The sequence below is a fragment of the Pseudophryne corroboree genome, chromosome 2, assembly GCF_028390025.1.
Source record: "Pseudophryne corroboree isolate aPseCor3 chromosome 2, aPseCor3.hap2, whole genome shotgun sequence".
Classification (NCBI taxonomy): Eukaryota; Metazoa; Chordata; class Amphibia; order Anura; family Myobatrachidae; genus Pseudophryne; species Pseudophryne corroboree.
The window spans coordinates 810,973,061-810,988,133 of NC_086445.1; the positions used below are offsets into that span (position 1 = coordinate 810,973,061).

Consider the following 15,073-nt stretch of genomic DNA (forward strand, 5'->3'; position numbering starts at 1 on the left):
CTGGGCGTTCTATCTATCTCTTTATTGCCAGAAGATCCTGCCAGTGGGGCAGAAGAAAAAGAAGAAATGTCTGGTTCTTAAAAGACACCTAATTCTGCATCAGAAAAACTGGGCGTTCTATCTGGATCTTTATTGCCAGTAGATTTTTCCAGTGGGGCAGAAGACAAACTGGGAGGTTCAGCCACATTCATATCAGAAGAATTTGTATTCGATGAAGCTCCAGCATCTTGCTTTTCTAAAAAAGACTTCATAAAAATACTAGATTTCTCTTACGTCCTAGAGGATGCTGGGGACTCCAAAAGGACCATGGAGTATAGACGGGATCCGCAGGAGACATGGGCACACTAAAAGACTTTGACTGGGTGTGAACTGGCTCCTCCCTCTATGCCCCTCCTCCAGACCTCAGTTAGATTCTGTGCCCAGAGAGACAGTACACACACTAGGGGAGCTCTCCTGAGTTTCTCTGAAAAGACTTTATGTTAGGTTTTTTATTTTCAGGGAGACTTGCTGGCTACAGGCTCCCTGCTTCGTCAAGGTGAGGGGAAAGAAGTCAGACCTACTTCTTCTGAGTTAAAGGCTCTGCTTCTTAGGGTACTGGACACCATTAGCTCCAGAGGTTCGATCACTTGGTGCGCCTAGCTGCTTGTTCCCGGAGCCGCGCCATCAACCCCCTCACAGAAGCCAGAAGAAAGAAGCCGGGTGAGTATAAAGAAGCAAAAAGACTTCAGTGACGGCAGAAGACTTCAGTGACGGAGGTACAGTGCAGCGGTCGCGCTGCGTGCCATGCTCCCACACATACACCAACGGCACTTACAGGGCGCAGGGGGGGCGCCTAGGGCAGCAAGTTACTGGAGCTAATAACACTGGCAAAAACATATATATAAGTACCTAGGCATTAAATATAAGACCCCCGCCAGTCTAAATATTCAAATTTGAGCAGGACTACAGCGCGCCGGGAGGGGGCGTGGCTTAGCCCTCACAGCTTACCAGCGCCATTTTTCTCTCTTCACAGACATGCAGAGACGCTAGCCCGGGACCTCCACTCTCCTCAACAAGTAAAGGGAGCAAAACGGGGGGAAGTCACAGTTATTTGGTGCTATCAAAGCAGCGCAGTGATCATATATTATTTTTTTTCTAGCATATGGGCGCTGGGGTGTGAGCTGGTATACTCCCTCTGTGTTCTCTCTAACAGGCTTCTCTGTGGGTCTGTGTGTATGTCGAGTGTGAGTGTGTGTATGTCGGTACGGTGTGTCGACATGTCTGAGGCTGAGTGTCCTCCCCGGAGGAGGTTACTGGGGGCGCAGAGAAAGAGTTGGGAGTGTCTCTGTCGGCACAGCCGACTGCTGATTGGGTGGCCATGTTAAGTACATTGAATGCAAATGTGGCATTATTGTTTAAGAGGCTGGATAAATCTGATTCTCAGACTTAAACGTGGAGAAAATCTATGGAGGAAGCCTTATCCCAGGTAAAGGCACCCTCGGGGTCACAAAAGCGTTCATTTACCCAGATGGCGGATTCTGATACCGACACGGACACTGATTCCAGTGTCGACTTTAGTGAGGCCAGTTTACATCCAAGAGTGGTGAAGAGTATTCAGTACATGATTGTGGCAATTAAAGATGTTTTACATATTTCTGAGGTGACTGCTGTTCCAGACACAAGGGTTTGTTTATATAAAGGGAAAAAGCCTGAGGTGACGTTTCCCCCCTCTCATGAACTGAATGCTCTTTGTGAAAAGGCTTGGGAATCGCCTGACAAAAGGTGGCAAGTTCCCAAGAGAATTTTTATGGCATATCCTTTCACCTCTGTCAACAGGGAAAAGTGGGAGTCATCTCCCAATGTGGACAAGGCCCTCTCCCGGCTGTCCAAGGAGGTGGCACTTCCGTCTCCTGACACTGCTGCCGTCAAGGATCCTGCGGATCGTAAGCAGGAAACGTAATTAAAAACTATTTATGTCACTACGGGTGCACTCCTCAGACCTGCCGTGGCGTCGGCTTGGGTGAGTAGTGCTATTGCTAAGTGGGCTGATAATTTGGCATCTGATATGGATACCCTGGATAGGGATAACATTCTTTTAACTCTCGGTTATATCAGGGACGCTGCAGCTTACCTAAAGGATGCTGCGAGGGATATTGGCCTCTTGGGATCAAGGGCCAATGCCATGGCTGTCTCGGCCAGGAGAGCGCTGTGGATTCATCAATGGAATGCTGATGCCGTCTCCAAGAAAGCTATGGAAGCTCTCCCTTATAAAGGTAGTGTCTTGTTTGGGGATGGCCTCGCTGACCTGGTGTCTACCACTACAGCGGGTAAGTCATCTTTTCTTCCTTATGTTCCAGCACAATAGAAAACGGCACCCCATTATCAGATGCATTCCTTTCGGCCTAATAAGAGTCTCGTCCTTCATTGCTTCAAAAGGTAGAGGAAGGGGGAAAAGGGCACCTTCTGCGTCAGGCTCCCAGGACCAAAAGTCCTCCCCGGCCTCTGCCAAGTACACCGCATGACGCTGGGGCTCCTTTACGGGAGTCCGTGCTGTTGGGGGCGCGTCTCAGACTCTTCAGTCTGGTCTGGGTCCACTCGGGCCTAGATCTTTGGGTGTTAGACATAGTGTCCCAAGGATACAAACTGGAGTTTCAGGACCTGTCCCCCCACCGATTTTTCAAATCAGCCTTGCCAGTTTCTGTCCCAGAAAGGGAAGTAGTGAGTGCGGCAATACAAAAGCTGTGTCAACAGTGTGTCATTGTCCCGGTACCCCCGTCCCAACGGGGAGAAGGGTTTTATTCAAGCCTCTTTGTCGTACCAAAGCCGGATGGCTCGGTCAGACCGATCCTGAACCTAAATCCCTCAATCTGTATTTGAAAACTTTCAAGTTCAAAATGGAATCTCTTCGGGCAGTGATCTCCAGTCTAGAAGTGGGGGATTTTCTGGCGTCAGTAGACATAAAAGATGCCTACTTGCACATCCCGATATATCCTCCACATCAGGCGTTTATGAGATTTGCGGTGCAGGATTGTCATTACCAATTTCAGACGATGCCGTTTGGGCTTTCCACGGCCCCGAGGGTCTACACCAAAGTGATGGCGGAAATGATGGTGCTCCTACGCAAGCAAGGTGTCACAGTTATCCCGTACTTGGATGGTCTCCTGATAAAGGCGAGATCGAAGGAGCAGTTGCTAAGAAATGTGGAACTCTCCCTGACGGTTCTGCAACATCATGGTTGGATTCTAAATTTGCCAAAATCTCAGTTGATTCCGACAACTCGGCTGCCTTTCTTGGGCATGATCCTGGACACGGAACTGCAAAGAGTTCTGAAACCGACAAGAGTGTTGATTCATCAATGCACTCGAGTGCTAGGGAAGACGGTTGCGGCTTACGAAGCCATTCCGTTTGGCAGGTTTCTTGCCTGGGTGTTTCAGTGGGACCTGCTGGACAAATGGTCCGGGTCTCACCTGCACTTGCACCGGAAAATAAGTCTATCTTCCAGGACCAGAATTTCTCTCCTGTGGTGGCTGCAAAGTTCTCACCTTCTAGAGGGACGCAGGTTCGGAATCCAGGATTGGGTCCTGCTGACCACGGATGCAAGTCTCCGAGGCTGGGGAGCAGTCACGCTAGGAAGAAGTTTCCAGGGAAAATGGTCAAGCCAGGAAACTTGTCTCCACATAAACGTTCTGGAGTTAAGAGCCATTTACAACGGCCTTCTGCAAGCGGAACACCTTCGAGGTCTACCTGTCCTGATTCAGTCGGACAACGTAACAGTGGTAGCGTACGTAAACCGTCAGGGCGGAGCAAGGAGCAGAGCGGCAATGGCAGAGGCCACAAGAGTTCTCTTTTGGGTGGAAAAGCACATGAGCGCTCTGTCAGCAGTTTTCCTTCTAGGCGTGGACAACTCGGAAGCAGACTTCCTCAGCAGACACTCGGGAGAGTGGGCTCTTCATCAAGAGGTATTTGTAGAAGTGACAAGGCGTTGGGGAATTCCTCAAATAGACATGATGGCGTCTCGCCTCAACAAGAAGCTTCCGAGGTACTGTTCCAGGTCAAGGGACCCCCAAGCCAGTGCAGTGGGCTCCCTGGTAATTCCGTGGGTGTTTCAGTCGGTATATGTGTTCCCTCCTCTTCCTCTCATTCCGAAAGTGTTGAGGATCATAAGACGAACAAGAGTTCCGGCAGTACTTGTCGTTCCAGATTGGCCACGGAGGGCCTGGTATCCGGATCTTCAGGAATTGCTCATAGAAGATCCTTGGCCGCTTCCTCTCAGAGAGGTCCTGTTACTGCAAGGGCCATGCGTTTTTCAGGACTTACCGCGGCTGCGTTTGATGGTGTGGAGGTTGAACGCCAAATTCTAGCTCGAAAGGGTATTCCCGGGGAAGTCATCCCCACTCTCCTTAAGGCTAGAAAGGAGGTCACGGCGAAGCATTATCACTGTATTTGGAGAAAATATGTGTCGTGGTGTGAAGCCAGGAAAGCTCCTGCGGATGAGTTTCAGCTGGGTCGTTTCCTCCATTTTTTGCAGGGAGGTGTGGATGCAGGCCTAAAATTAGGTTCCATCAAAGTGCAGATTTCGGCTTTATCTATTTTCTTTCAAAAAGAATTGGCCGCCCTTCCTGACGTTCAGACTTTCGTGAAGGGAGTGCTGCATATCCATCCTCCATTTGTGCCACCCGTGGCACCGTGGGATCTTGACGTGGTGTTACAATTTCTTATGTCTCACTGGTTTGAACCTTTGCGAAAGGTTGAGTTTAAATTTCTCACTTGGAAAGTGGTCATGCTTTTGGCCTTGGAATCCGCCAGACGGGTGTCGGAATTGGCGGCTTTGTCTCACAAGAGCCCATATTTGATTTTCCATGTGGATAGAGCGGAATTGAGGACTCGTCAACAATTTCTGCCAAAGGTGGTTTCTTCGTTTCACATAAACCAACCTATTGTGGTGCCAGTGGCTACGGATGCCGTGGCGGTGCCAAAATGTCTCGATGTGGTAAGAGCGTTGAAGATTTATGTCGCCAGAACGGCTCTTGTGAGGAAAACAGAGGCTCTGTTTGTCCTGTATGCTTCCAACAATATTGGAAATCCTGCTTCCAAGCAGACGATTGCGCTCTGGATTTGTAATACGATTCAGCACGCTCATTCTACAGCTGGATTGCCATTGCCGAAGTCGGTGAAGGCCCATTCTACCAGGAAGGTGGGCTCATCTTGGGCGGCTGCCCGAGGGGTCTTGGCACTTCAGCTTTGCCGAGCAGCTACGTGTTTGGGTTTAAACACTTTTGCAAAATTCTACAAGTTTGATACCCTGGCTGATGAGGACCTCATGTTTGCTCAATCGGTGCTGCAGAGTCGTCCGCACTCTCCCGCCCGGTCTGGAGCTTTGGTATAGACCTCATGGTCCTTTTGGAGTCCCCAGCATCCTCTAGGACGTAAGAGAAATAGGATTTTAATACCTACCGGTAAATCCTTTTCTCCTAGTCCGTCGAGGATGCTGGGCGCCTATCCCAGTGCGTACTGTTACTTGCGGTTGTATTGTTACTTGTTGGTTTCGGTTACACAAAGGTTGTGTATCGGTCATGTTCAGCTTGTTGCTGTTTTTTTGTTCATACTGTTATCTGGTTTTCTTGGTAATCCAGTTGTACGGTGTGTTGTGGTGTGAGCTGGTATGTATCTCACCCTTCGTTTAACAAAAATCCTTTTCCTCGAAATGTCCGTCTCCTTGGGCACAGTTCCTATAACTGAGGTCTGGAGGAGGGGCATAGAGGGAGGAGCCAGTTCACACCCAGTCAAAGTCTTTTAGTGTGCCCATGTCTCCTGCGGATCCCGTCTATACCCCATGGTCCTTTTGGAGTCCCCAGCATCCTCTACGGACTAGGAGAAAAGGATTTACCGGTAGGTATTAAAATCCTATTTTTCTAGCTGCTGCATCTTGCAATTTTCTTTTTTTCCCTGCCTTCCGCTCCACTAAGTTTCTTTTTGGGAAATAATTTCATTGCAAAATAATAATAATTTTTAAATACACACTTTAGCCAAAAGATATTTAGGTAGATATAGCTTGACTGATATGAAGATGAAAATATTATAACTAGACTAGACTAGGACAGTAGTAGATACTGAACACAGGCAAATAGGATTGTAAACTCCAGGAGCAGCGGTCTAGTGAGCCTTTAATGTACAGAGTAACAGTTGCCTAACAATCAGGTAGGCAGGTATAAATAAATGAAAAAAAAGAACTTGAATGATACGAGGATGAAAATATTATAACAAGACCTAAATATCGCTACTAGGTCATTAGTAGATACTGAGCACACAGGCAAATAGGAGTGTAAATTACAGGAGCAGTGGTCTAGTAAACCCTTAATTTACAGAATAACGGTTGCCTAAGTAGCCTAACAAACAATCCGGTAGGCAGGTATAAATTAAATTAAATTAGGATAATCTACTGTATATCCTCACTAGAGACTGAGCTCCCAAAATAATATTTCACACTTTGTGTAATGTCAGTATAACAGTTCTGCACTGGTAAACAAGATACCTTAAAAATATTCCAAAAATGTAACAGTAATACAATTTACAGATCAATTAGCAACTTGAAACAGTTGGGTCTGTATGAAAATGTGCTGGCACAGGGCACATATACAAGATAGGTAATCCTTTAAAGTATAATGGATTAAAGTCACTGACCGTACATCATGCAATATAGAAGTTTTAAATATAATAAGATTACTGGTGTCATTTTGCTTCTTAACTGAGGGTGCAGAAGATCAGGCGGCTAAGGTTGAGGCACTCTGGATAATCACTGTGTCCAAAGTTGACGCTGGTCAGTGGTCAATATACTCTTTTCCAGATAAATTAGCCAACATGGATACTATTAAGAAATTAAATACAGTAAAGATTACACATTATTTTCAAATTTAACTTAGAATTCAACATTTAAAATGTAGTATAATAGTAGCAAATATATATATATATATATATATATATATCAGCCAAACTCGCACTGCGATAATTGAGTACATCGCATGGATGTATCAATTATCGCATGCAGGGACAGATCTTGCAAGAAAGCTCTGTCCCTGCAATGCCTCTCCGCAGCATCACGTATCTTTCTACACATGCACCGTCGTCTGTTGCTACTGGCCAATTCCCCCCCCCCATCTAGAATACCCCCGTGCCGCAAAAAGACTAGTTCCAAGAGTCTGGCATTATTATTACAGGGCACAATGATGTTTATTTAAAAAAAAAAAAAATAACATTTTTTAAATTCAGCCATATCACAATTTGCATTATAGGTATGGGAAATGCAATGTGGGTTACTTTGAAAAAAATAAAAATAAAATCGACAAATAAAGTGGTAGGAGCAGTTTTTCACAAGCACTGCTCCAAAAGCCCTTTAAAACATTTCAGTCATACTAAAAAATGTGAAAACATACTTTTTCACTTTTGTTTAGTAAAAATAGTGTTAATAAATAGGACCCTTAATGATTAGCTACAAACCCCCATACATATTATAGCTATGTACTACATTGTAAAACTGACAAATGAGGTCATCATGCAGCTTCATGTAAGTACTTAATTGTGGATTTGGTAAGTGCAAAAGTAATGGTGTGTACACACGGTGAGATTTTTTTTCTTACGATTTTGACTATATAGTCAAAATCGTAAGAAAAGTTAGTGCAGATTGCAAGGTGAAAGTCACCTTGCGATGCCGATGCTCGGTCCCGCGTGGTCGGCATCGCAAGTCTAGATAGACTGTGCAGGCAAGTCAATTTTGACTATCTCGTAGAAAAGATAGTCAAAATTGACACTTAGCCAAAATCGCAGTTGGTATCACAAGCACAGTCATTATGTTCTTGCGATACCGACCTAGTCCCTATCGCACAGTGAGAATCGGTGTTAGCCCGAATCTCACCGTGTATGCACCTTAAGAAAATATTCACTTTAGGTGCTCCCATTTAATTAAACATTACAGCTAAGGGAAATTAATGAAATTGGGACAGGGGAGAAAGAAAATGGGATGATAACTGGAGACTGAGGTTCTGAATATAATATATAAACCAGATGTAGAGGCGGCACCCAAAGACTTCTGTAGCCAGGTTATGTGCAATGTATTTTTCAATGTTTCGGGGGCCGAACCCCCTTCATCAGGAAAGCAACACACAAGTGAAAAAAACACACATAAAATCTTAAATAACTTACCCCCCAGGACAGCCAACCGCCGCCGCGGGCACGACCATGGATCCCACACTTCCGGATGCGGACACATGCTACCGGCCATGGCTGCATTGCATACCCCGGAAGTGACGTCATCGTGTAGCCGGAACCTACGCAGCTGCTGTGGGCACAGGGACGCGTCAGGTTACCATGGAATTGATAGCTGAAATATAAACAGTACAAGAAGTGACATAGCTCCACAGTTTACCATGCGTCTCTGCAAGAAAACATTATTAAAATTTACTTCTAATACACAAATAACAATGTGATAATAGATTACAAAAAAACGTGAATGTGAAAAAAGCTCAAATAAGACACACACTGACTGTGACGTGTGTGATATAGGTGACGATCAGTATGATATACCTGAACACCAAGGCATATTTATGTATATAAAACAGTGATGATCAAGTGTAGTAATACATAGCTATAGTAAGTAAAAGCCAGCTGACTATGTGAACATGGAATTTGCTTACTGGAAAAATTATATAACATGATTGTGTCTCCTTGCTTAATGGCCAGACTAGAGTCTGTCAAATAGAACAGAGGTACTGGCACTATTAGTTAGTACATCATCTATAAAAAGCAACTTAAATTGAGATATTCATTGAGCCCTCGTGGTTGGATGGTGTCCAATCTATGGATCCACCAGGACTCTAACTGTAGCTGTTGTTCTGACCTATTACCTCCCCTCAATGTAGCAGGTATCTGATCTATTTTATAAAGCAGAGAGGCCAGACTATGTCTTGACTGGGCAAAATGCCGGTTGGTCATTGCTGCCTGAGAGTAATGCTGTCCTAACCTATGTTGGGGCCATTCTCTCTTTAAACAGACATTGCATCTTGCCAACATAGTATAAACTGCATGGGCAGATCAAAACATATAGCACATACGCAGAGCTGCAGGTCAGTACCCGTTTAATGGGAATCTTTTTTCCTGTGTGTGGGTGAGGGATGTAATCGTCCGTGAGCATATAACGGCATGTGGTGCATCCCAAACACCTGTGGCAGCCTGCTTTACGGCTCAAGAATTGTTGTGCAGTTGACGAGGCTTTAAAGCCTGTTACGTCGTTTTTTACTATTTTACTAATAAATCTTTCAAATTTGCACTCCGTGTGTAACACGGCATGATCTTGGCCTGTTTTAAAGACTGCATATTAGGGTTCGAAGTGACCATGGGCCACATCTGTTTCACATTTTTCACTGTCCTGCTGCTCGCCGTGTTAAATTCATTGACCCGAGTTACTTGAGGGGTAGGTTGCTTTTCACGCAGAAGCTCGGCACGATCAAGCAACATTACTTTTGATCTAGCCTGTTTTAGTAATTTCATCGGCTATCCTCTCTAAATAAATTTGTCAGTCATATCCAATTGACATTCCAGGTCCTCAGGTTCGCTGGTAATCCTGCGAACCCTGAGGAACTGGGAATAAGGGAGACCACGGATTGTGGCAACCGGATGAAAGCTTTCGTATCTTTGTAAAGTGTTGCTTTCAGTTGGTTTAGAATAAATGGATGTTTGGATCTTACCTTCACTAATTGTAATCTTAATATCCAGAAAGCATATTTCTGTCATGTGTGTGGTCATACTAAACTTAATGGGGCTACATGAACTATTATGCCTGTCAATTAACTTCTTAAAGACATCAATGTTACCAACCCAAAACAGTAATAAGTCATCAATTTATGTGTAATATAACAGCAGGTGGCTGGAGATATCAGTATCCTCAAAGAGCAATTGTTTTTCCACTTCCCACATATATGTATTGGCTAGCGACGATGCCACTGCAGACCCCATTGCGCAGCCAGTGTTTTGCTTAAAGAACTAACTGTTGAATAAAAAATAATTATGGGACAGTGTGAAGGCTAATAGACGCGAAAACAGCTCCACATCAGGACCTTCATACAGAGTGTTGTGTTTAATCAACCGTTTTACTGCTGCCACCCCCGCCTGGTGTGGTTTGCAAGTATATAAACTTGCTACATCAAATGTAATCAATGTATTCTCAGAAATATGGGCCAACTTACGTAATAGCATGGTTGAATCTTAAGTGTGTGAAGATGGCCTGTATGCATGGTTGTAGAAATGCATCTAAAAATATAGAAATAGATTCACACAGAGACCCCCTGGCCGAAATGATAGGTCCGCCAGGGGGGCGTCTGCGCATCTTTATGAATCTTGGGTATAGCGTAAAAGACCGGTACCACTGGAAAAGTGCACACCAACTTGTACATGTCAACAGATATTAAACCCTTATTCCTGGCATCCAACAGAGTAGAGTCCAATTCAGCTTTGTACTCATTAGTGGGGTTGCCATTGAGTACACTGTAGGTATCATGATCACTGAGCAAACGGTCACATTCAGCAATGTAATCTACAGTGTCCTGTACCACATTAGCTCCCCCTTTGTCTGCTCCATGGATTATGATGTCTTGTCTGCATTTTAACGATTAAAGAGCTAGTCTTTTTTCTTCGGTGAAATTTTTGTGCACATGTCGGGGAGGTTCATCTTGTAGATTGTCCATCAGGCGTGAAAAAGTTTTTATAGATGCATTCTGTGAGACTGGATCAAAAGTTGAACTTGGGCCCTATTCATGATTTGTGGTATTAAAGTGCATCCTCTGGACTGTTCAGGAGATTTGCCAAAGTATTCTTTTGAGTCTGAGTGTCCTATTCAATTTAAAGGTCTCCACCTTCCATTTGAACTTATCGGGTGGATGTGTCGGAATGTAGGTGAGATCTTTATTAAGTTACTGCTGTTTCTGCTGTGGATAGGGGAGTTGAGGATAGATTAAATATAAAGTCTGGTGTTTCCTCGGGGGGTCTTCCTCCTCGACTGGCCACCCCGTCTTGTGGGGTTTTTCTTCGGCCTGATGTTACTGCCCGGGTAGACACCCCTAAAGTGACTCCTTGTGGGGCAGGTGGCAGTATATCATCTGTATCACTGGCGGAAATGCTATAATGATGTCTGTATGGTCTATGTCTGTGAGGCCCCATAGGACGTCCTTTTGTTGTCTGAGTAGTGTTGCTTGATAGCCAAGTGTAGACACAATGTTGTTCATAGTCCATTTGTACTTTCTGCAATTTGTCCATTTTGTACTTAATCAGGTCAATCCTATAGGAATCATTCTGCTAATGAACTTTGACAGACACACTATTATCATCCTCTATTGCTATTTCGGTGAAGCCACTTTACCACCCCGGAATCAGAAGTTCATTAGTGTTCCTCACGTTCATGCATTATTGGTCCAACACTTTAGTTGGTCATTTTTTACTTCAGTTCTTTTTGAGAACTATCTTCAGTTGAAGAATATTATCTGAAAAATCGACAGACTTTTTATTTGTAATACATCAGTTCATTTTCAGATTGTCTCAAGCCGGCACTTAAACTGATTTATTTGTATACCATGCTTTCTTAAAATTATTGATAGTGTACCCCTGAGGAAGTCATTCGGGATGAAACGCATTGGGTTCTATGTTCATTCGATTTCTGTATCACCATTCGAATAATAGTCCGGCCAAGAAAACTGGTTTATTCAACTGGAAAGATTTACTCTGCACATTTGTGAAAATGTGTATTTTTAGACATTTTTGTCTGGAATTTTGAATACATTTTATGTATATCTTATTTTAAAGCTTTTAATAAGTTTTTATTGTCATACTTAGTGAGATGATATACTGTTTGGAATAACTACACTAGCGCCCACAGAACAGCATTTTGTATATATATATACACATATATATATATATATACATACATACACACACACACATATATCTATACACACACTAGTATATATTAAATGTTTAGTCCCCACCCGATACAATCCATAATATTGTACCCAGTACTGTGTGTTTATGACCACTGACAAATATATATACAACCTAGAGATGAGCGCCTGAAATTTTTCGGGTTTTGTGTTTTGGTTTTGGGTTCGGTTCCGCGGCCGTGTTTTGGGTTCGAACGCGTTTTGGCAAAACCTCACCGAATTTTTTTTGTCGGATTCGGGTGTGTTTTGGATTCGGGTGTTTTTTTCAAAAAACACTAAAAAACAGCTTAAATCATAGAATTTGGGGGTCATTTTGATCCCAAAGTATTATTAACCTCAAAAACCATAATTTACACTCATTTTCAGTCTATTCTGAATACCTCACACCTCACAATATTATTTTTAGTCCTAAAATTTGCACCGAGGTCGCTGTGTGAGTAAGATAAGCGACCCTAGTAGCCGACACAAACACCGGGCCCATCTAGGAGTGGCACTGCAGTGTCACGCAGGATGTCCCTTCCAAAAAACCCTCCCCAAACAGCACATGACGCAAAGAAAAAAAGAGGCGCAATGAGGTAGCTGTGTGAGTAAGATTAGCGACCCTAGTGGCCGACACAAACACCGGGCCCATCTAGGAGTGGCACTGCAGTGTCACGCAGGATGGCCCTTCCAAAAAACCCTCCCCAAACAGCACATGACGCAAAGAAAAAAAGAGGCGCAATGAGGTAGCTGTGTGAGTAAGATTAGCGACCCTAGTGGCCGACACAAACACCGGGCCCATCTAGGAGTGGCACTGCAGTGTCACGCAGGATGTCCCTTCCAAAAAACCCTCCCCAAACAGCACATGACGCAAAGAAAAAAAGAGGCGCAATGAGGTAGCTGTGTGAGTAAGATTAGCGACCCTAGTGGCCGACACAAACACCGGGCCCATCTAGGAGTGGCACTGCAGTGTCACGCAGGATGTCCCTTCCAAAAAACCCTCCCCAAACAGCACATGACGCAAAGAAAAAAAGAGGCGCAATGAGGTAGCTGACTGTGTGAGTAAGATTAGCGACCCTAGTGGCCGACACAAACACCGGGCCCATTTAGGAGTGGCACTGCAGTGTCACGCAGGATGTCCCTTCCAAAAAACCCTCCCCAATCAGCACATGATGCAAAGAAAAAGAAAAGAAAAAAGAGGTGCAAGATGGAATTGTCCTTGGGCCCTCCCACCCACCCTTATGTTGTATAAACAAAACAGGACATGCACACTTTAACCAACCCATCATTTCAGTGACAGGGTCTGCCACACGACTGTGACTGATATGACGGGTTGGTTTGGACCCCCCCCAAAAAAGAAGCAATTAATCTCTCCTTGCACAAACTGGCTCTACAGAGGCAAGATGTCCACCTCATCTTCACCCTCCGATATATCACCGTGTACATCCCCCTCCTCACAGATTATCAATTCGTCCCCACTGGAATCCACCATCTCAGCTCCCTGTGTACTTTGTGGAGGCAATTGCTGCTGGTCAATGTCTCCGCGGAGGAATTGATTATAATTCATTTTAATGAACATCATCTTCTCCACATTTTCTGGATGTAACCTCGTACGCCGATTGCTGACAAGGTGAGCGGCGGCACTAAACACTCTTTCGGAGTACACACTTGTGGGAGGGCAACTTAGGTAGAATAAAGCCAGTTTGTGCAAGGGCCTCCAAATTGCCTCTTTTTCCTGCCAGTATAAGTACGGACTGTGTGACGTGCCTACTTGGATGCGGTCACTCATATAATCCTCCACCATTCTATCAATGTTGAGAGAATCATATGCAGTGACAGTAGACGACATGTCCGTAATCGTTGTCAGGTCCTTCAGTCCGGACCAGATGTCAGCATCAGCAGTCGCTCCAGACTGCCCTGCATCACCGCCAGCGGGTGGGCTCGGAATTCTGAGCCTTTTCCTCGCACCCCCAGTTGCGGGAGAATGTGAAGGAGGAGATGTTGACAGGTCGCGTTCCGCTTGACTTGACAATTTTGTCACCAGCAGGTCTTTCAACCCCAGCAGACTTGTGTCTGCCGGAAAGAGAGATCCAAGGTAGGCTTTAAATCTAGGATCGAGCACGGTGGCCAAAATGTAGTGCTCTGATTTCAACAGATTGACCACCCGTGAATCCTTGTTAAGCGAATTAAGGGCTCCATCCACAAGTCCCACATGCCTAGCGGAATCGCTCCGTGTTAGCTCCTCCTTCAATGTCTCCAGCTTCTTCTGCAAAAGCCTGATGAGGGGAATGACCTGACTCAGGCTGGCAGTGTCTGAACTGACTTCACGTGTGGCAAGTTCAAAGGGCATCAGAACCTTGCACAACGTTGAAATCATTCTCCACTGCGCTTGAGACAGGTGCATTCCACCTACTATATCGTGCTCAATTGTATAGGCTTGAATGGCCTTTTGCTGCTCCTCCAACCTCTGAAGCATATAGAGGGTTGAATTCCACCTCGTTACCACTTCTTGCTTCAGATGATGGCAGGGCAGGTTCAGTAGTTTTTGGTGGTGCTCCAGTCTTCTGTACGTGGTGCCTGTACGCCGAAAGTGTCCCGCAATTCTTCTGGCCACCGACAGCATCTCTTGCACGCCCCTGTCGTTTTTTAAAAAATTCTGCACCACCAAATTCAAGGTATGTGCAAAACATGGGACGTGCTGGAATTTGCCCATATTTAATGCACACACAATATTGCTGGCGTTGTCCGATGCCACAAATCCACAGGAGAGTCCAATTGGGGTAAGCCATTCCGCGATGATCTTCCTCAGTTGCCGTAAGAGGTTTTCAGCTGTGTGCGTATTCTGGAAAGCGGTGATACAAAGCGTAGCCTGCCTAGGAAAGAGTTGGCGTTTGCGAGATGCTGCTACTGGTGCCGCCGCTGCTGTTCTTGCGGCGGGAGTCCATACATCTACCCAGTGGGCTGTCACAGTCATATAGTCCTGACCCTGCCCTGCTCCACTTGTCCACATGTCCGTGGTTAAGTGGACATTGGGTACAACTGCATTTTTTAGGACACTGGTGAGTCTTTTTCTGACGTCCGTGTACATTCTCGGTATCGCCTGCCTAGAGAAGTGGAACCTAGATGGTATTTGGTAA

At 45.0% G+C, this 15,073-nt stretch overlaps 1 long non-coding RNA gene across 1 annotated transcript in view; it reads right to left on the reverse strand.

The window, feature by feature from the left end:
- Positions 1-409: 409 nt before the first annotated feature.
- LOC135049790 (uncharacterized) overlaps positions 410-15,073 on the reverse strand; it is a 216,161-nt gene continuing 201,497 nt past the window's right edge. Inside the window, exons 5-6 of the long non-coding RNA XR_010241472.1 lie at positions 8,176-8,353; positions 410-6,844 (exon numbers count right to left, since the gene is read on the reverse strand). This is a non-coding gene — a long non-coding RNA (uncharacterized LOC135049790). The remainder of the gene's footprint in view (positions 6,845-8,175; positions 8,354-15,073) is intronic.